Below are 22,464 nucleotides of genomic sequence, written 5' to 3'. Positions count from 1 at the left end.
ATGTTAGACATCATTGTGATTTGTCTGCTTTCTTCTCTCCTTCCTCTTTGTTCTTCTGATGATGATGAGTATCATTCTAATTGTCGTTATTTCCATAATCCTTTTGGGAAATGATGGTGGCTTGAACTAGGGGTTTAGGGCTGGAGATGAAAGGAAAAGTGGATGGATTTGGGAAAAGTTTGGGGTTCCTATACATCTTTTGAAGTCCAGATTTAGTCCTGACATTTAGTCATAACATTTCCCTGATCAATCACATTTCCTCAGTCAGCTGTTAAATCATCATGAGTCTACTTCTAGTCAGTTTTGTGTCTAAAGAAAGGATTTATGAAATGCATTGAGAATTCTGAATCCCAGGTTCAACTCTAAATATCTTTATTCAGAAGAAGGAAGAAATCTGTATTCCAAAACGTATGTTCCAAGTGATTCAGATTATGGTGGCTTGTCTACCCAACCTGGAGAAATGCCAGTCCAAAGTTTGGAAAAGAGAATAAGACTGGATATAAGAGATTTGGGAGTGTATGTATAGGTAGCAATGAAAGGGCTTCCCTGGTGGCTCAGCAGTAAAGAATCCATCTCCCAATGAAGGAGATATAGGTCTAATCCCTGGGTCAGTAAGATCCCCTGGAGAAGGAAATGGCAACCCATTCCAGTGTTCTTGCCTGGGAAATCCCAGGGACAGAGGAGCCTTGCGGGCTACAGTACATAGGGCTGCACAAGTGTCAGACCTGACTTAGTGACTGAACAACAACAACAATGCAACGAAAACCATGAGCGTGGCTGCAGCCGACTGAGGATAGTGTGTACAGGGAGCAAAGTAGACCCAGGACTGAGCCTGGGGGAGCCTCTGAGAGAATGAGGAGGAAGAAAGCTGGGAGCCGTATCAGTGACGCCTGAGAGCAGAATTTCAAAAAGTACGGTCATACATTCATTGCTAGGGAATGCTATTAGAAAGCCTTCTCTGTGCTAGACACTGGAACACAGCAAAGAACAAGACAGACAAACATCGCTGTTTCTGTAGAATGTATAGTCAAATGAAACAGAATGGCCTGAAAACCTCAAAGTAGAAAAGAGAGTTTTAAGGACTTGTTAGGTAGATGCCCAAATTGCAGTGGTTTGGGAAATGAGTAGGAGATGAAAATGTGGAAACAGAAAATGTGATTTATGCTTTCTAAATAGCCCTAAAGGGGAGAAAGGAACCAAGCTCTATATAGCCTCTCCCTGCAACTCATTACAGAAGTTGTATGACCTCAGTGACAATACACAAAGAAATGAAAACCTAATTTTGAACTTTAGCACACAAAATTATAGATCTTAAAAGAGCTAAAATATCTTCAAATGACCTGGAATCTGGAAGAACAAAAATAGAACCCTTTGCAGAATGGTCCAAAAAACTAGCAAACAACAAAGACAATGTGTTGGTTTCTAGAAGAGAGAAAAATTTTGTAAGATTTTTTTGACTAATAAAGAATGAAAATGCATCAATTAAAAGTAGTCAAGCATTAAAATATGAGATTACTATTCTGTGAAATCTTTTATCCATATAAAAATAGAGGCAGAAAGGAATTTAAGACTGACTGAAATATAAAAATGTGTGACTCACACTCATTTCCTCCTTTCCTGATTGATTTCTTCCTGCTCTTTTCCTCACAAACTGCAAAGTGCACCTCAGGTCAGAGAAATCAGTTGAAAGTCCAAAACTATGTTCATTGTTAAAATCTGTATTATTAGCTAGGGGTGCAGATATGTCATTTATTCTGAACTCTGAAGACCTAAATGCTGTTTCCCTTTGGCACAATTAGATACTCATTTATTGGGGTACAACTTTTAATTAATAAAATTGATTATTTCCAAGTATACATTAAAATTATTCATCTCAATTTTTTATGATTAATATTACATCAATCAAAATTCCAAAAATTTTTGGAGTGTGTAGTACATTCAGCATAATAATATTTGGTTGGAAACTAAATTTATGAAAATTATCAGGAAAATTTTCAAATGGACCAATGATTCAAAGACAAACAATGGACTCACACAAAATCAAAAAAGAAAGACTAGTAAATTTTATTTCTAATTATGGAATAATGATACTTTGTTTTATACATAATATAAAATGACATCATAGGGGAGTCAGACTAGATAAAAATTTTAAATAGTAATAATAAAATTAATTACCATAAGTTAAGTGAGAAAAACAGAAGAAACACTTGCAATCATTATGACAAAGAACTAGCTTGACTTCCAAAATGTACATACATTAAGAAAAAGAGAAATGATCCAATAGAAAAATGATAGAAAAATATTATAGGGACTAGTAAATATATATATATATATATAATTGTTAATAAAATTGATATAAAGATGTATTTATTCAGTTGTAATTAAACTATCACAACTACATGAGTTTAGGGTACTGTTATTACTTCCATTTTCAAAAAAAATAGCTATTTGTCCTACCACTATTTTCATAAAAGCTCCCCTAATCCCCACTGATTTGTAATGCTACAGATGTTGTATAGTAAATTTTCCCGTATCAATTGGACTGTTTCTACACTCTTGTTTCTTTCATATTTATTCCTGAGCAAATACTACAATTACTTCATTACTATTACTTCATGATGCCTTGATATCTGATAAACAGTGTTCCATCCTTGATAATCTTCTGCAGAACTTTTCAACTATTTTAGGTGCTTTTGCTCTTTTATTAAACTTCAGAGAATTGAAAACTTTTTTTCTGTCCCACAAAACATCTAACAAGAATATGAGATTATGTCCTCTCCATGATCATAGTTATAGCAATGCATTTATTTAGGTCTTCTATAAGTTTCTTCAATACTGTTTACAATTTTCTCTGTACACCCTAAGATATTTTGTTAGAATTATTTCATTTACATCAGACCTTCTAACTACCTTCTTCTCATGAATAAAAAGTTAAACAACTCTTACCCTTCCTTATGTATCTGAGTATCTCTAAGACTTGACATCTGTCAATCTCACTTCCAAGACTTGCTTAGTGACCCACTGAAAGAGAGTTTGCTTATTTACCCAGAAGTAAATAAATTTTGAAAGAGTAAACTGGCAATATCCACTTTAAAAGAGGCCAAATGTACTTTTGAAAGGAAATGGAACCAAATTACTCAAAATAGATGATGGCATTAATGGTCTGTAAAAGACTAATGATAATTGGCCAAATGAGGAAAATGTCAAAAAAAAAAAAATCCACTAGTTGAGTTTTTAAGTTTTAGAACCACATGACATAATCTACTGATTAATGAAAATTATTTCCTTTTAGTGGCCCTTAAATATCATGAACAATTATAATTATCCCTGCTCATTTATTTGTGAAATATTCATATTCCAAATTTACAAGTGATGTTCCAGTGAACAGTGAAAGGAGTCTAAGAAGAAATAAATATATATATATATATTTTAACAAATAAAAGACCCATAATTTAAAAGTTACACTTCTTTTTCACCCCTAAATTCTACTGGTCACTGTTGTATTATATACTATATTCTTTGTAGTCATTGTCATTTTTTTAAATTTCTCGTACCAGTTGAGAAATTTCATTAAATGCCTACTCTGTAGCACTGTGCCAAATACAATAAAGCCCCACAAAGGAAATTAAAATGTTTTTGTGGAAGTAAGAGATATCAATATGGAATAATTACAAAATAAGTATACATAGCATAGGTCACGGGGAAGACAATGGCAACCCACTCCAGTATTCCTGCCTGGAAAATCCCATGGACAGAGGAGCCTGGTAGGCTACAGTCCATGGGGTCGCGGAGAGTCGGACACGACTGAGTGACTTCACTTTCACTTTTCACTTTCATGCACTGGAGAAGGAAATGGCAACCCACTCCATTGTTCTTGCCTGGAGAATCCCAGGGACGGGGGGGCCTGGTGGGCTGCCGTCTATGGGGTCGCATAGAGTTGGACACGACTGAAGAGACTTAGCAGCAGCATAGGTAACAGGTTCCAAGACATGCACTTGTTTACTAAAAAGCAAAACAAAAATGAAAGAAAATGCAGAGCTTCCAAAGAGTTCTATGAAATATAAACTGAAGAAAAATAGAAAGAATAGATCCCCATTTTCATATAGTCCAGCTTATAATACTGGATTCTGTGGCCTATCCTAGTTTCTTTTAGTTCCAGAGCCCCTGCTCCAGAGAGCTAAGAAGTAAATTGGAAGGATTCAAAAGAATATTATAATCTTTTTGTCCTTCCTTCAGTGAGAGGGAATGGCCTATTTCAAAAATTTTATTTAATATTTAGTTTACATTTGCAGGAAAGAGAATGCTTGTTCTCTGTTGCTTGTGTGGTTTCTATGTCATGGCTGAGCTTCTGGACTACATGTTATTCATTGCTTGCATGTGCCCAAGTTAAGCAAAGATGTCCCCCCAAAAGAGTTAGGTCAGATTCTGCAAAGGATACCCCTAGACATAAAGAAAGTAAGCCCACAAAGAAGAGGTCTCTGTTTTGTTCACTTAACATTTTGTGCAAAGTTAGCATTCATTAAATATTTGCTGAATAAACATTAGTTTATTTATACCTGTTATGGGAAATAATATTCAAAACATATCTGGGGAAGGCCATATGAAAGGGAAGATAGTAACAGTAAACAAATGGTTAAGCCACACCACATGAATCCTGCTCCTTGAGGCAAAGTCAGTAGGCTTTTTGTTTTCTTTTGTTATATATGTCTTTGGATTTTTGACCAAATTTTCCTTGATTTGTCAGTTTTTTAAAGCCAAGGAAAAACAAAGAGAATATTCCAAGTAGATATTTACATAGTAATTTCTCCACAAAATTATTTAATGTTGAGGGAAAGTATTTTAAAATAGAACAAATAAACAGTACCATTTCACAGGTGAAAATAAGTGGGGAATTTGATAATGTTTATATCATCTAATTTACTTCTTTCATTAAGCAAGATAACCTCTCCTTCCATGCTGCAATATGGAAGTTGTTTGTAAGATGGAGAGTAAAATTTCAATTTGATGGGTAATCTTTGTTTTTATACTAATATACACTATCTTGACCTTCAAAATTCTTGGATGTAGCAGCTGATTTCAACGTCAACCTTTGTTCAGACTTACTAACAACCATAATACTTATATAGCAAAAGTTATTTTAACATTGAAATTGTTAGAATTTAGGGACGTCAGGGAATCAAGGGAAGGGGGAGTTTCCTATAAAGAGGAATTTACCCTAACACATCCTTGGCCCCTCCCTATTTTTTAATCAGTCTGCCCCACAAAAAGTGGCATGACCCCACCTGACTTGTGAGTTTGAAAGGCTAACTGGCCATAAATGACCCTCTCAGCTCTTGATCCTCTTGAGAATCTTCATCCTCAGCACCTCCAGGGGCTGTCTACTAGAGATGAGGAGGAGGCATATTAGTTTCTTGAAGCTGTTATAACAAGTTACTCCAAATTGAGTGCCTAAAAACAACAGAAATACTCTTTCAGAGTTCTGGAGGCCAGAATTCCAATTTCACTGGGCCAAGACCAAGGTGTCAGTAGGGCTGGATTCCCTTAGAGTCTCTAGAAGGGGGGCTGTTTCTTGCTTCTTCCAGCTCTTTGGCTGCTGGCATTCCTTGGCTGATGGCTGCATCACGCCCATCTCTGTCTTTGTGGTCACACTGCTTTCCCCTCTTCAGCTTATCGTTTATCCTTCTGACTCTCTCACAAGGACACTTCTCACAGCATTTAAGGCCCATTTTGATAACCAGAAAAATCCCTTCATCTCAACATCCTTAACATAATCACATCTGCAAAAACTTTACCAGCTAAACATTCATTGGTGCCAGGAATTAGGATCTGATATCATTGATGGCCATTATTCAGCCTACTACAGTGAGAAAGCTGTCCATTATAATCAGGACAGACCAGGAATCTCCCAAATTCTAGTCCATTTATCCCACAGACTAAGTTACATTCTCCAACTTAACTTTGCCCATAATAAAGCTAGTATTTTGTTCTCCTAATCTTTCTCTTCTCAACATACTTAGAACATGGACACAGAAGACAGGTGTTATTTATTGGAGGCCTCTTAAAACTTGGGAGAAATTATATAAAAATTATGGCACAGATAATCGCAGGTAGACTACTTCAGAAACTCCTTTTTACTGTGTACCACTGTGAGGAGGTAGAGGAGCAAAAACAAAATAGGGCAAGGAAAGAAGAGGTGGAGCCTGGAAATGCAGACCTAATTCAACCACTGTGTGCACACTCATTATGCACAATGGAGCATCTACATATGGCACCTGAAAAATATCACTGAATTAATAATTTAGATTGTGATTATGCCTCTAATTTCCTACCATATTCTACTAAATAGACATTGTAATGAAAAGCATATTTTATTTACAATTATAGTTTATGAACCCAAATGTAAACTGACAGTAATGAGAAGATGGTGTCACTAAATCCATTTTAATGTAAATTGCCACATTTAAAATTTTCTGAAAGCAGGAAGGGCAGTTAATGAACCTACTGATATCCTTGTCAGAAATGCCTGACTTAAACTCTGATCTTCTGTTTCAGAGTGCTGGATGATCACTTTCTCATCATTTAAGTGTTTATTGTTTCTCTTCCTGATACTCTAATTATAACAGTTTTTCTTTCCTCCCTCCCACCCCTCCCAGCTATCAGCAAACCTGGTTTGAATTAAAAAGGAACAACTCTTTGGCTATAAACACAAATCTGTCTCCTAAGCAAGAGCTCCCTTGCTGTGTATATAGCAGAGAAAGTGATGATGTAACAAGGGTAATTATAACCTGAGCTGGCTGGTGTCACTACAGAGAGAGCTTGTCAACATTTCTCTGTGCATAATGTTACCATTGCCTCTGCTGATAGAAAATACCAGGTGTTGGGTTCTTTGACAGCTTTAGGTCTAACAATGCAACTTTTAATTGAAGAGTCTGCTACAAAACTTTGTGCTTACTGAAACCTTAGTATTATAATGCACAAAGTCTCCCCACTTCCCAGTGGGGACCACTGTAGAATTGGGGCCTACTTAAGGTTAAGGTGTTTGAAAGAAGCCATAAGAGGAATGATTCATACTTAAGGTGAAAAAGTGAAAAAAGCAAGTTTATTCAATAGTTCTTTTTTCTTTCCTCAAAAATGTGTTTTCTTGGTGATATTTTAACTTGTATTATCCAGAGACCTATAACAATTTTACGAAATTTTCATAGAAACTAGAGAAAGTAATGAAGAGGTCAAGGCTCATCTTTAAATTCATAGGCAAGTGAATGATTTGGGGAAAAAACAAGTTGGAATTCCTATCACACATAAAACCCTCATATTCTGAAGATGTAAAGACCCTTTAGAACTTGATTAGATAAATACCAACAACCCAATAGAAAAGTGGGCAACAAATATGAGCACATACTCAATACAAACAAACATAAATGTAAAAACGCTCAGCCTTATTGGTACAAAGAGAAATGCAAACTAACATAACACCAAGATATTCTTTTTCACCTTTTATATTGGCAAAAAAATCTCAGTCTGGCAACACACTCTATTTGTGAAAATGTGGGGGAACAGTCCTATTAACTGCTAAGAAGAATACAAAGTGGTCCAAACCCACTTTGTAGAGGGTGTGTTAGTTTTCTGTTGCTGCTCTAACAAAGAGCCACACCTTAGAAGCTTAAAACAAGACAGATTTGTCACCTTACGGTTCTGTAGATTGGACATCCCACATAAGTCTTGCAGAGCTAATATCAATGTGATGGCAGGGCTGTGTTCCCTACTGAAGATACCAGAGGAGAATCCATTTCTTTTGAGTTCTAGAACTGAGGCCCCTATTTTCTTGCTCATTCAAGTTGCTGGCAAAATTTAGTTTCTTATCTGTCAGCTGAGGGTAATTCCCAGCTTCCAGGGCTGCCTACCTTCTTTAGTTAATGACCCTTTTCTTCCATCTTCAAAGATAGCAATCATGTCAAGTCCTCCTTTTATCACATCTCTCCTATAAGCTTATCTGCCTTCTTCTTCCACATTTAAAGACTCATGTGATTGTGTCTTGGACCAAGATAATCCAAGTTAACTTTCCCATCTTAAGATCCTGAACTTTTATCACATCTTCTAAAAATTTTTGCTATGTATAGGGTAATATATTAACAGGTTCCAAGGATTAGGGTATGGAATTTTTTCTTCTTTTTTTCAACTTTATTGAGATATAATTGACAAATAAAATTATAAAATATTAAAAGTGGTATTGGAGAAGACTCTTGAGAGTCTCCTTGGATTACAAGGAGATCCAACCAGTCCATCCTAAAGGAGATCAGTCCTGGGTGTTCATTGGAAGGACTGATGTTGAAGCTGAAACTCCAATACTGTGGTCACCTGATGCAAAGAGCGGACTCACTTGAAAAGACCCTGATGCTGGGAAGGATTGAGGGCAGGAGGAGAAGGGGACGACAGAGGATGAAATGGTTGGATGGCATCACCAACTCGATGGACATGGGTTTGGGTAGACTCCGGGAGTTGGTAATGAACAGGGAGGCCTGGCGTACTGTGGTTCATGGGATCTCAAAGAGTCGGACACAACTGAGCAACTGAACTGAACTGAACTGAAAAGTGTACAACATGATTTGGTATACATAGTGAAAAAATTCTCCTAAGATATTAACATCTTTGAGTGACCATTGTTCTGCTTCACACAGCAGGCAGTTTGTCAACATCTACCTCATTACAGATATGTTTGTCCTTGACTCAGTAAGCCCGCATCTGAAAATGCATTTTACATCTGTATAACCATGCACAAGCAAAATGGCTTCTGTGCTAACTTAACCCTTGTAGTACAGTTTATCACACCAAAGAAAAAAAAACCAGAAATGTGACACCAAATGTTCCCACTAGGATACTGATTAGACTATTATATATCATATTACTGCAGCTATAAAAATGATATAAACTTTGTATTATTGTATAAAGATATCCAGGCTATATTATTAAAAAGCAGGTTTATATTAACAACACAGAGTATGCTACCTTCAGTTTCAATTCAGTTCAGTTCAATTTGATCTCTGATTCCTCTGCCTTTTCTAAATCCAGCTTGAGCATCCGGAAGTTCACTGTTCACATACTGTTCCTTAAGTTTAAGAATCTAATATTGACATTTTTATAAGATATACCTAGCTTAAGCATTCATATGTGATTTATATTTTAGCAATAATGTATACAGTCTATATACATATAAACTGTTTTTGTAGGTACTTAATAATAAACAAAGGAACATAGCACAAGATACTGATAGAAGTCAGGTTACCCATAGGGCATAGATAAGCAGAAAAAATTAAGACCAGGATAACAGAGCAAAATATGATTTCTCAGTAGACCACTTCTCAATATCATTTTGCCATTTAGCCCTATGATTGAATTACTTATACAGAAGTTAGCATTAAGGCAAAAAATTAGTTAAAAACTTTCAAAAAAGCCTCTGAAGTTGGGGAAATAGAATGTTAGTCTGCACCAGAGTAGCTTTGTCTTACATAAGTTATTGAGGGACAGGAACACTAGTTGACATGAAATTTTGTTTAATATTAAAGTTAGGAAAAATAGTCAAACATAGAATAGTCTGTAGGAATTTTTGTAACATTACAAATAATATGAGTTTAAAATAAAATGCCTTTCACAGTAAATGTAAGTGGTTGAATGTCCACTGAGTTTTTCTCCCTTTCTAATATTTCCTGTGCTTTTCTGTTCCTGTTAATTCTATTCTTTTTAAGTCATTAATCACAAACTTCAGCCTGGCATGACCTTCTCAGTTTCTGCAAAGCAAAAGAAAAGCAGATGAACTAAAGAACAATGGTTCTATAACTATATCTAGTACTGTGTCAGTACCCTAAATATTTCTAGTTTTGTCAGTGTCTGCTCTCAAAAATGAACCACTGTAGGTTATATACTGGTAAAGAAAATAACAACAACAAAAAAAATCCTCTTACTTCAGTAGTGCAATCTGAAACCACTTATAGGAGGTGCAGCATTTATTTTTAACACCTTGGTTTCCTGCAGGCCTTCAAAGTCATTTATTGCCTCAGTGATATGGTAAAAGTCCAAAATGCATTACAATGTTAATGCAATTTAAGAATATTGTCTCAGGGTGTATGGATTACATGGTTTTTATTTTCTTCTTTGCAGATATATTTTCCAAATATCTTACTTTCTGATCAGGAAGAGCAATATGTAATATTTATTCTTTATAAATATGTCAGTCTAGCTTTGCATGATTCTTTCATACCCTACAATAATGATTAAAACCAGTCTAGTGTTTGTCCAACAACCATCTCTATCAAGTTTATGAAATTTAGCTTCCTTACCTGATTCTATTTCATCTCATTATCTTCATTAGCCTGCTGCCTGTGATGCTTTGCTCTTCATCATACTCAAGGATGTCTTTTAAAAGTGAAGTCAAGAACAGGGGTGTGTGTGTGTGTGTGCACGCGCCTGTGCATGTGTTAAAGAAGGAGAGGAGAATGACTAATTTTCTATGAAAAATGTACCCTACAAAACCAAAATATCTCCCACAGACAAAATAAGGAAAGAGAAAGTCTTGTGATTAGTTATAGTTTGTTAATAGAATATGTCTCTTGGTTTCCAACTTATCACCATTTATGTGTACTTACTTCTTTATTAATTGATTAAAAACCAGCCCTTTGGGCAGAAGGAACACAAGTTCCTGTCAAAGATTCAGCTAGCATCAGCTTGGTTGCTCAGATACCTCCTTCATTTTTAAGTCAGAAAAGCATCCACGTCACATGACATTTTCTTTCATTGTATTAAAAATATAATTTAGATTGTTTGAAACCTTTGTCTTCATAAGATAGCATTAGAACACTACTTCTGAGGAAGATTTGGGCATTCATAGGGGGGCTGTACTCAGGTAAAGTCAAGTAGGAAACTTAAATGGGGGCCATATATCACCTACCCATGATTTAAAATTAAAAATGTCCTATATTACCGTATACACATTTGTACACATAAGCACCTTTTTTTGTAGAGACCTGTGATGAACTCATTTATAAAAATAAATTACTTTGTTTTATCATTCTTCTTAGACTCAAAGTTATGGCATTTTTTGGGATTCTGGGTTAGACATCAGTGTGAAGATACTGTTCACAATGTATCCTAATGGGAAAAAAAATGGTCAAGTTGGGTTCAGTACGTTGTTCTTCTTTCCCTCATTAGAGAAAAAAGAATTAGACATTGAAGTTGGGTTGGATGAGGGGAAATAGACAAGCTTTGTTAGATGTTAACAATCCTTTTCCCCTCGATTTTATCCTTTAGGGAAACAAATAGAAAAACCCCGTTAAGTCAATATGCGTCTAGTCACAGTGGTTCACCATTTCAAGTAGCTCTGATTCCCTAGCCAAATGGATACCAATCCTGTTGTCTAATCAAAACATCAAATAACCCAAAGTGGTCAAGAGAGTGGTGATCCACACTTATCTTGTTGCTTGAGATTTTAAATAGTGAAAACAGAATACCAAACAGTATAATCCCTATATGCTCAGAATATCCATCAGTTTACATACACATGTGCTCATCACACACACAGGCACCTACACAAACACATATATACATTGAAATTACTTGAGGTTGCTTCCCAATCCAGTTAGATAATCAATTAGCTGAAGCTCAAAATGTCAGAGTTAAGTGAATGAAGCCAAGCAGATGGAAGTCTTTGCCATTCTGGCAATCAGGAAGCCACAGAGAAATAACAGACTTTTATGTAGTTTGTGAAAATGGAAAAGAGAAGTCTTTTTTTTTTTTACTAGAATCTCAAAAGTTTCAAGACATGCAACTCCAACTTAATTCAGAATCAATCATCTGATAACTCCACTTCTCTGCTCCTCTTTGAGACAGGCCTCACATTGTAAATCATATTAGAATATGCTTTACCAAACTGCACTGCACTCTCTGGCTTACCCCCACTGGAAATGAGTAAAGCTTTCTGTTATATCACTGAATCTACTTGAAACAAAACCCTTGTGAACTCAGGTTGAAAAGAAGCAAGAAGTATAACAAAGGAAATCTTCCGTGAACTTTCCTGAGCTTCAGAGGTACTTTAATTCGATTTATAATTACCCATGAGAAAGAGGATCATATAAATTTTTTATTTTGCCACTCCATCAAGACTACAAATAGATCTTCACAGCAGCTACATGTGCTCTGACTCGGACACAATTTGCTTGTGCCTATGACTAGCCCTGTGTTTAGACCACAGCAGGCAGACATAAAGGTGGCTGGATATAATAAAACTTTCACCCTAGTTATCCACAGTTCTGTGTTATTTTATGCCTTTAATTAGCTGGATAGAACTGGTTTCAATATCAAATAAGCCTGAAAATCCAGAATGTTCTTCTGTTATTTCTTTCTTTTATTCTGTTCTGTTTGATAAAATAGTACATGTCTGAGGACTTGTGATATGTATTAGGTTATATATTAGTGATACAGGATATGTAAGATGAATCCCTGACCTTAAGAAATGTACCAAGAATTGGAGGGGTGCTCATGGGGCCCTTTTTCAACTGCTAAATTAGCAGTGAGGCCAGTCCTTGAAAACTTTGGTGGGACACTTCACACAGTTGTCACTCCCCCCAGGACACCCACTGGTGAATCCCTGAAGAATCAGATTCACTGTCTCTCTCACATGTACAGTTTTAATGTATTGATTTTATGGCAGGCAAAATAATAGAAAAAGTCCCAAACACTTTATTTGGTATATGTAAGAAATGAGTATATTATGCTAACACAAGAAAGGCACTATATAGGATAATGCAATGAATTTATTTTTAACCTTTTTTTAGAAAAAATCCTGGCTTTTAAGTTGCCAGAACAGTTACTTCTCTATCAGGAAGAAAAAAAGACCGTTTAGTTGCAACTTCAACTAAATGTTTCTGATTCAGTGGTTTTGCTTTTCCCTGAGGCAAATTTGAGATAATTCAGTTACTTACTGCAAAACTATCATGTTTAAAGCAAAGAGAAAATATCTGTATTTGGTAACACAGTGGCAAATTTTTACAAAATATTAATGAATTAAATTTATATATAAGTATTTGATGTTGGAATAAAATAAAGAGTATTTTGCATGTTTATTTTACGTGATGCCTCAGTTAAGAATGCATTTTTTCAAGTAATAGATATTACTAAATTAAGGAGATTTCTTATTTTTCACTATCCAGGCTATTGTTTCATTGGTGTTTTTGTTTTTTGGCTACTGAATTATTTGAATTAATGTGCTGTTTGCTGAGGCAGCTAGTAGGATGTATGTAACATTACCCTCAAAACCCCATATCCATGCATATAAATATACAAAGTTTACAAAGTTGAGGATATTTGTTTGCTAATATTTTCAAGTCGTAGATGCTAGGAACAAGTCTAGAATTACAGGATATCCTAGAGAACTGTTATTACAAGTTCCTTGTTTAAGCCAGAAACTGAATCAGGAAAAGTAAGTATAGATCAGTTTGTTATTATTATTATAGATTTATCACATCCTTTGCTCTTCCTGCATCAACTACCAATTATCTTCAAGGGAAGCTGAGGGAGGAAACCCTGCGATGGGAGTTTTGTTGTTGTTGTTAGGTCGCTAAGTCATGTCCAGCTTTTTGTGACCCCATGGACTGCAGCACACCAGACTCCCCTGTCCTGCACTATCTCCCAGAGTTTGTTCAAATTGTGTCCATTCAGTCAGTGATGCTATCTAACTATCTCATCCTCTGTCATCCTCTTCTCCTGCTGCCCTCAATTTTTCCCAGCATCAGGGTCTTTTCAGCTTTTCACATTGGGTGGTCAAAGTATTGGAGCTTCAGCTTCAGCAACAGTCCTTCCAATGAATATTCAGGACTGATTTCCCTTAGGATTGACTGGTTTGATCTCCATGCATCCAAGTGACTCTCAAGAGTCTTCTTTGGCACCACAGTTCAAAAGCATCAATTTTTCCAGTGCTCAGTCAGAGTCCAACTCTCACAACCACACATGACTACTAGAAAAACCATAGCTTTCAGAATGCAGACCTTTGTTGGCAAAATGATGTCTCTGCTTTTTAATACACTGTCTAGTTTTGTCATAGCTTTCCTTCCAAGGAGCAAGAGTCTTTTAAATTCATGGCTGCAGACACTGTATGCAGTGATTTTGGAGCTCAAGAAAATAGTCAGTTACTACTTCCACTTTTTCTCCATCTATTTGCCATGAAGTGATGGGACTGGATGCCATCACCTTAACTCTTTTAACACTTTCTAGAATTCAAATGTTAGTGTGGTCCTAATCTTGAGAAAAGAAGTGGGTTTTTTACCTCTAATATTTAAGAATAATTTTTTTTTTACTGGCCTTAACTACTGTGTACTTGTTGACATATAATTACAGTAATTAAAATCTATTGAATGTTTGCCAGCTACCAGTCCCGAGACCAAGTTTATTACAGGCATTTGTTTTTATTGTAAACATTCATTTCATTTAACCTTCACAACTCAGCAAGGTAGGTACTATTACTAACCTCATTTTAAAGATGAAGAAAGTGGAGTTTAAAAGGGTTAAGTAACTTGCCACAAAATCACATAACCAGTAGATGACATGACATTTTGGAACCCCAAATTTGCTGATTTGGAGCCTTGGTTATTGACTTTGATAGTACTCAGCTTAAGAACATAATTCCTTTTTAATAACAAGAGGATGGAAAGATTGTACCTGCCTAACAAAAAATAAAGTTAAATTTTCAGTTTAAGTGAACTTTGCGCTGCTTAGTGCTCTTTTATATAGTTTACCAATTCTCTCTCTTGCCACTGACTTAATATGTGTCGAAAATGGCAGCGGGAATGGGAAGCAATACAAAATGGCGGGTATTGGGTGTTGAGGAGAATCATGAATTTGCAAATCTGTCCATTTCTACCTAAATTAAAGCTTCAAATTTAATATATTTTGAATGGTAAGACTGAATTCACCTATTAATTTTTAAATGCAAAGCACATATTTGCATGTGTCAGCAAAATAAGTCCTTTAGTGTTAGACTTATATAGTCAAAGCTGTTTGCATATATATGTTGCTGGCCAAGAATCTTTAATATTTTTATTATATAACATTTGATGAACATACAAAGGAATATATATAACAAATATATAGACTACAAAGCATAAAAGTAAAAGAAACACCAGTGATGCCACCAATAAACTCAATACCTACAGCCTTCTAACCTCACTGGTGCCATGGATACCTAGCTCTGTACCCTGCTTCCATGCCTTTTCCAACTCCCTGCCCCAAACACATCACTACCATCCTGAATTTGATTTATCATTTCCACTTCCCTGCTTTTTTTAAATCAAGGTATAATTGACCATCTCAGTCTCTGAAGGAGGCAGCAGGGGATGAGATGGTTAAATAGTATCACTGACTCAATGGACATGAATCCGAGCAAACTCCAGGAGATAATGGAGGACAGAGGAGCCTTGTGTGCTACAATCCATGGGGTTGGCAAACAGTTGGACATGACTTAGTGACTGAACAACAACAACAAATAATTGACATATAATATTATATTCATTTCAGGTATATAACAGAATGATTCAGTATTTGCACATGGTACAAAATAATCACTGTAAGAAAGCTGATTAACATCTGTCACCATGCATAGTTACAGATGTCTTCTCTTTTGATGAGAATTTTTTAAGATTTACTCTCTAAGTATCTTTCAAATATGTGAGACAATATTATATTATCAACTATGGTCACCAAGCTGTACATTATTTTATAATTGGAAATTTGTACCTTTTGACTGCCTTCATCCACCCCCGTCCTCCAACCCAGGCAATCATTAATCACTTCTCTGTATCTATGAGCTTCATTTTTTGTTTCAGAGATTTTTTAGATTATACACATAAGTAAGATCATACAGTGTTTGTCCTTATCTGTCTGACATTTCATTTAGCATAATGCCCTCAAAGTCCATCCACGTTGTCACAAATAACAAGATTTCTTTCTCTTTTATGGCAAACAATATTCTTGTGTGTGTGTGTCTTATCTCTGGGTGTGTGTCTGAGTGTATTTTGCCTGTTCTTTATCCTTTCATCCATTCATGGGCACTTAGTTTGCTTCTATATCTTGAAATAGTGCTGCAATAACTAAAGGAGTGTATATATCTTTTCAAGTTATTGTTTTCTCTTTTAATATAAATACCAAAAAGTGGAATTGCTGGATCATATGATAGTTCTATTTTTAAGTTTTTAGGAACCTTCATATTGTTTTCCATAGTGGCTGCATCAATTTATATTCCCATCAATAGTACCTGAGGGTTTCCCTTTTTTTTTCTACATCCTCATCAACACTTGTTATTTCTTGCCTTCTTGAAAAATAGCCATTCTAATGGTATGAAGTGATATCTCACTGTGGTTTTGATGTTTATTTCTCTAATAATTAGTAATGTTGAGTGTCTTTCCCTGTATGTGTTGACTGTCTATGTGTATTCTGTGGAAAAATATCAATGAGATCTTCTGTACATTTTTTAATTACATTGTTTGGCTTTTTGCTATTCAGTTTACATGAGTTCTTTGTATATTTTGGGTATTAGCCCCTTATAAGATATATAATTGGAAATATTTTCTCCTACTCAGTAGGTTGTGTTTCATTTTATTGATGATTTCCTTTGCTGTTCAGAAGTTTTTTAGTTAAATGTAGTCTCACTTGTTTACTTTTGCTTTAGTTGTCTTTGCCTTTTCCTTTGTTTTTTAAAAAGAATTTTAACATCTGTGTATGTATTCCTAAATAATACACTGCTTAGTTTTGCTAACTTTTGAATTTTCTAGAACTACCATCTTGCTACGTACATAGGTGATCCTTGTGAATTTGTTTTTTCATTCACCGTTGTTTTATAGGTTTAGTCTTGTTGCAAGTAATTGTGTTCTGTTTTCATGGCAATATAACATTCCCTTTTATGAATATAAGAGAATACCAATTATCTTAGTGATGGACATTTGTTTCCTGTCATTTGCTTTTATAAATGGTGGTCCTATGAACATATAATTGTACATGTTTCCTATTTGTGTCCATTTGGGCTGCTCTAACAAAATACCATAGACTAGGTGACTTATAAACAACAGAAATTTATTTCTCACAATTCTGGAATCTAGAATTCCAATATAATGGTACTAACATGGTTGGGTTCCAGTGAGGGCCCTGTTCCAGATTGCAAACCACCAATTTCTTGCTGTGTCCTCCCGTGGTGGAAAAGCAAGGAAGACCTTTTTGGTCTTTTTCATAAATGCACCAATCCTATTGATGAAGGCCCTACCTTCATGACCCAATTGTATCCCAAAGACCCTACCTTCAAATACCATCACACTGGGGATTAAGTTTCAACTTACAGATTTGGGAGTCGTTGTGAGTAAAGTGAAAGTCATTCATTCGTGTCTGACTCTCTGCAGCCCCATGGACTGTAGCCTCCCAGGCTCTTCTGTCCATGGGATTCTTCAGGCAAGAACACTGGAGTGAGTTGCCATGCCCTTCTCCAGGGGATCTTCCCAACCCAGAGATTGAACCCAGGCCTCCTGCATTGCAGGCAGATTCTTTACCTTCTGAGCCATCAGGGAAGCCCTGAGGGTCGTGGGGAGACACAATATTCATTCTACAGTATCTCCTAAACATGACTACTTCTGTATCTAGGATGTCTCTTTATAGAGCAACATTTATAAGCTATTAATGAAAACCCAGTTCACAAGCTAAACTTGTTTTTTGATTATAGCATACTTGCAAAGTTGCATTGAAAGATAAAACTTTCATTAAGTGTACCTCCTGTTTAGTGTATTTTATAGTCATGAATATTTACCAAGGAATGATTTAAATATAATACATACATATCTATAACAGAATTTTAAAAAGCCAGTAAAATTATTTGAATTTCTGTAGGTTTTTTGACCAAATAAGAAAGTTAAAGCATTTTATTTGTTTAAAAGGCTATTAAAAGTGTTAAACATTCTCACTTAATAGGAATCTGTTGCTACCCTCACTCTAGCAAAAGGAATAAAATTGACATTTTAAATATACATATGTATAAGTAATGTAAATACCATACAAAACTGAAAAAGATGATAAAAACCACTGATGATACCAAGTGCACTGCTGCAGCTCCAGTCACATCTCCTTTGCAGTTCACTGATACTGGATTTGGGTTTGAGATCCAGCTATCACTAGGAGAGGAAGGACCTTACCATTTAATTCAGTGCTCATACGACCATGAAGCTTCAGTTATGTACACGTTTGTAAATGAAACACTGATTTAAATAATACTGCACATCAGAATGCTTTTTATTGCAAGAGACAGAAAACTAAGCTAAACCCAGTTAGGCAAAAAGCCAAGTTACTGGGTTAGTTTGTTAAGAAGTCCTGGGTAAACCTAGCTGCTTCTGCAACTAAATTCAAGATCTCATACAGTGCTATAAGACCTGATCCTCCTCCCAATCTTGGCACAGGGCTTGTCCCCATTGGCTTTCAGAACTATAATATCCCAGGTTCAGGTCTACAGGAAAATGGACACATATTTCTGTCATCAATCCCTGCCAAATATTGTGCAATTTCATCGTCTTTGACTGAGTCACATGACCTATCCCAGAACCAGTTTCTATGGCCAAGAGAATACAACATTATGATTAGTCCTCCTTACCTGTCTGCCTCTGGTGGAGAAGAAGTCAGCCTAATTCAAAACATCAAACTGAGTCTGAGGGGAGAGTGCAATTCTCTAGGGACATAGGTGATACCGAGTGGCTGATTTTTGCTTCAATTTTTAAAAATTTTGTTTCTACAGAATTCTATTCCAAATTCTACACCTTATTCCTAATTACTTTTCTCTTTCTCTTTGCCTTTGGTGCAGTTATTTTATATTCTTTAGGTGGAGGGAGCTTTGACTGTCCAGTGTCACCCTCCAAAGTGTCATTACAGATAGATATGTTCTGCACTCTTGCATTCCTTGTCCCCACTGCAGCTGTCTGCAGCTGTCTGCAGCTGTAGTGAGGAATCTGACATTCTTGTACTCTCCCTCCAGCAAGTCAGAAGGGAATAGTTATGACATTCAATAGATTCAAAATGTCCCAAAGCAAATTTTAAGCATTTTGTACTCAAGATTGCTCGTAAGTTAATTTATAATTATCTCAGCTCTAGTTTCAGTTTTCTTTCATCCTCACAAAATTCTGTTATCATTTCACGCCAGAGATCTACCCACTTTGCACCCAAACAGTTTAAAATTTGATATTATACTGTGGTTAAAATGACTCTCTTCAAAAACAGCCCCTGCACACTGATACTTCCACTGGCTCATTCCTGTGAAACACATGAAACATATGCTCATTAGTTACTGGAGCCAATTTAAATGATAATGTTTTCAAATAGCCAACATCAAATAAACTTAGGGAGTAAACATCATTGCAACATGGTAAACAAGCTCTGAAGTGCAGCTGAGTGTGAAGGTGATTATCAAGGGACAGAACTGGTGGGTACAGGGTAAGCAAACCAATCTATTGCCAGACAATAATGTAAATTTCTCATGCAGTGCACTCCATTACTTCTCTTTTAGTTCTGCTGCCACTGTCTCCTGCAGGTTAAAAAAAAAAAAAAAAATCCTGAGCTGTTGCTGGTATATTTAATGTTCATTAAAGCAAGGAAAGATATTTTACATTGGGGAGGATGGACATGAGGTTTTGGATGGCTCTGTAAGGTATAAAATAGGGACATGAGTATTCTAATATTGCTATGAAGTGTATTCAAATTCAGAATATCACAGATATAATACACAAGCCAAAAGACTGCTTCTATAAACTTCATCAGTAAAAACTCATTAAAAAAAATAATCTCATCCTTTATCTCCTAGTATTAAGCATATTTTTAAATAGTGTCATAATACTTAGTATACTTTAGGAGAAAAATAAATGCCAAGTAACATCTGATAGGCACCAAATATACCAAGAACAAAATGGACTTAGAATATTTGAGTGGGTATGAAATGGTAAGAGGGGAATTTATCAATTAAAAAAGAGGAAGGAAAAGATTTTCAGCAGAAAGCTTCACGTGCAGAGAAATGAAAATATATGGTCCATTTTAAAAGTAAGAAGTTAAGGAGTGGGAGAGAGAGGAGTGGAAAGAAATGAAGCTAAAAAGACTACTTTGATCTTATTTGTTTTAAATTTTTAATAGCAAGTATTACAAAATTTTAAATATAGAAAATTAAGGCAAAGAAACCAAATAATGGATCATAATCTCTATCAAGTTAACCTTGTTGACAACATTCTAAATAAAATCATAAAATCATACATAAAGATAAAAGAAAAAAAATAAATACACCCACTTTATCATCTCTGAAGTCTTTCCCCAAAGGGAATTAATATTAATATCTATCAATAGTTAATCTTGAGTTTCCCTTAAAAAATGTGTTTTGAAAAATTTGAATTTGTACATAGAATAAGTCATATTCTTGCCTGGAGAATCTCATGGACAGAGGAGCCTGGCGGACTACAGTCCATGGGGTCGCAAGAGTTGGACACAGCTTAGTGACTAAACCACCACCACCAAATATTGCTCTACATCTTGCTGGTTTTTTAGGAGGATTATGATTTCTGGCATTCTCCAGTGGCAACAAATACCGGCCTAACTCAGTAATTTTAGCAACTGAATGGTATTTCATTGTAGAGTCGAAACAATTTAACTGATTTCATTGATGGATAATTTTTATATCCATCTGGAAGATTTTTTAAATTATAATGTTATTTACATACATATCTTGATATACAAATATTTGGGCCAAATGACTCCAAAATCTTTGAAAACTATATCCTTCCATCAACAGTTTATCAAATACTCTCTTCCCATAGACCTGGCACCCTTGGGTATCATCAAATCTTTTAAATTTACTAATGTAATAGGTGAAATCTTTATATCTTGATTATTTTATTTCTATTTCTTTTAAGAAGAGTATGATTAAGCATTTTTTCATACTATGCTAGTCATTTTTGGACATAGATTTTGAAGAAATATGTTACACAACATTAAGGGATTTAAATGTTTTCCTGGAACTAAAAGTTTTTGTCTCATTGAGAGTTGAAAGTGAAAGTCATTCACTAGTGTCTGATTCCTTGCAACCCCACAGTTGATGAAGTTCCCCGGGCCAGAATACTGGAATGAGTAGCCTATCCCTTCTCCGGTGGATCTTCCCTACCCAGGGATCAAACCAGGGTCTCCTGCATTGCAGGCAAGGTCTTTGCCAGCTGAGCTACCAGGGAAGCTAAGTCTTGGTAAAATTAAAAGTTAAGTCTTTGTAAAATCTGGATGATAAAATAGAAAAAGAAGTAACTGAACTGTATTATATTATTATCATATGTTTTTGACCTGCATGATTAATTACTATATTAGGTTTAGTCTTAAGGAATATCAAATAAAAGTTATTTGAATGGGGAGTCAGGCCTTCAAGCTTTTAACCTTGAAGTATTAACCTGCCCAGGAAAATTAAGAGGAATAAGTATGGCGCCTCTAATGCATGAAGTACCAGTGAAGTACCAGAAAGGTGCTGCCGTATGTATTCAGCTACATAATCTCACTGAAATTGGTATTTTTATCAAATATTTCTCAGCAAGTATTTATTTCTTTGGATTAAATCAACCCCATTATTTGAACTACCAAAAAAAGTGTTGGGTTAAGAACAGCAGTTAATGTCGTTTATATATTCAAATATTTATCACACCCTGATTCGGCAGCAACAATATGGGTCCTAACTTTGTCATCACTGTGTTGAGTGGCAATATAAACTCAAAAAGATTAAACAATGTTTCAAAAGGGACGCTGGAGTCCCCATTTCAGGTATCTGGTAGGTCCTGCCTTGCTGCGCCAGGCATAACAGAACCCACAGCAGGCTCTGGCCCTTGTATCTAACTCTAATCATGCACATGACTTCGTTCTAACACCAGGTCTTGAAGGCAGGCTGTACTTCAGTATTTCTTAAAAAGCATTGGATATATTCTGTTAACGTCCTATCTTAGTGACCCTCATACTGCCATTAAAACATGTATTTATGTTCAAAAACAAAAAGTACCTTGTTTGCCTGTGAGATATGACTACTATCAATAGAAACAAAGCCACATTCTCAGTCACAATGCTGTTTTGGAAATTGTCAACATAGGATATGAACAATTTGCAATTTTCAGAGAAAAGATCAATCAGGAGCAGAAAAGAAATGTTTCTGCCAGAGACACAATTTCCTTTTGTAAATCTTTATTTTTGCAGACAGGCAGGGATGGTTTGCACAGGGACCACATGTTTGCATTCAGTTTACTCTCTGTTTAATTCAAAGGTTGCTTCTCCTTTTTGGGGTAAATAACCACAACTTATACTGACTTTAAGGGAATATTTTCATACTGTATTGTTTAGTCAGACTCATGAATTTCAGTTTTTGGTTCTGTTCTGTTTTGTTTTGTTTTTCCATAA

The sequence above is a fragment of the Cervus canadensis genome, chromosome 4 (genome assembly GCF_019320065.1).
Source record: "Cervus canadensis isolate Bull #8, Minnesota chromosome 4, ASM1932006v1, whole genome shotgun sequence".
NCBI classification, from domain to species: domain Eukaryota; kingdom Metazoa; phylum Chordata; class Mammalia; order Artiodactyla; family Cervidae; genus Cervus; species Cervus canadensis.
The sequence above is the reverse complement of the archived record's forward strand: the minus strand, read 5'-3'. Positions refer to the sequence as shown.